Source organism: Pundamilia nyererei, unplaced genomic scaffold (genome assembly GCF_000239375.1).
Source record: "Pundamilia nyererei isolate P.nyererei 1_Seehausen unplaced genomic scaffold, PunNye1.0 scaffold00475, whole genome shotgun sequence".
Taxonomy (NCBI): domain Eukaryota; kingdom Metazoa; phylum Chordata; class Actinopteri; order Cichliformes; family Cichlidae; genus Pundamilia; species Pundamilia nyererei.
In genome coordinates, this window is record NW_005187876.1 from 138878 (window position 1) to 140237 (window position 1360).

Here is a 1360-nt window from a genome sequence, read left to right on the forward strand (position 1 = left end):
ATGTCAGTAAACAATGCTTGAGGTTTGAAAATGTTAAAACAATCTAAAAATAACATGAGTAAAATATCGTTTTATTTAAATTAGAGACTAAGCAGTAAAAAAAGCCAAGTATCAGTAACATCAGAAAATAAGAGGCCATTTAGGAGTCATCGCTTTAAAAAAAAAAAAAAAAAAAAGACCTTAAAAGAGCTTAGTGGGGTTTTATTTGCTTATCTTCTTTTTCCTTTCTTTTGTAGAGAGGGGCAAATAAATAAGAACAAAATAAACTTGCAGAGTAATAATATTGGTATATGATTTTAAATTCTGTTTTGAATCACAATTTCAAAATCGTTACATCCCCATTTTAAAATGCATGCACTACTAAAGGGAGAGTTGAACATTTTGGGAAATGTGCATTTCGTGTTTCATCAATACCATTTTAAATCACTAACAAAATTAAGCCAGTGAAGGGCCTTAACACATCATTCATTTAGTGGCCAACAGAGGGCAGCAACTCCAGTTTCACAACTGTATAAGAATAAGAACTTCCTTTATCCCGAGGGAAACTCTTTTGTCATGTACATGCTCAAAGTAATTTTCAACTGTAGAGAGCATGCTAGACAGGCTGCCATCCGAGACGGCGCCGTATAGACGTCTAAAGGAAATGGCTCTACGCTCTTTTAATCTGTGAGTTTACAGATTAAACACGTGGCCTCGATCGCTAGTTCCACATATTAATTTTGGGTCCAGTTTGTAAGTGGTGACCTCATTAACAAACCAGAGGCTGCTTTACTTTGTAATTGACAAGTTGCTAACCTATGATTGTGCAATGTCATTGGTTTTTTAGTCAGACCCACCCCTCATTCATCATGCACAGTTTCAAATCATAAAAATGGCAAAAACAGAAAAACCCCTCGGCTCAAGCCTTCATTAACACAAAGGTTGACGCTGAGGTGGCGATGTCCATCTTTTAGTTACAGTCTGATGGCAAGAAAGCATTGAAGCAAATACATTTTTAAAACAGATTTCCCAAAATGTTGAACTACTTCTTTACGAAAAAAGGTTTGTCATTTCAGAAGACGCCCAAAGCCATCTATTCATCCATCCATGGAGATGTAGCAGAATAATGCTTAACACAATGTGTTCTGTGTTTTGAGCTTTTGTTGAAGTAAATTGCTTATTTATTGGGCTTCATCTGTCTTCCATTACAGCTTTTGAGTCAAGGAAGAAAATCAGTTTCAGACAAGTCAATAAATCAGTGCAAAGTGGATGATTCATGGAAAATGCTGGCAGCTCAAACTCTCACCAAAATCACATTACATCATTAGTAATCCTCACGTCTCAACCTTAGATGGCATTAAATCTATCAAATCACCCGTAG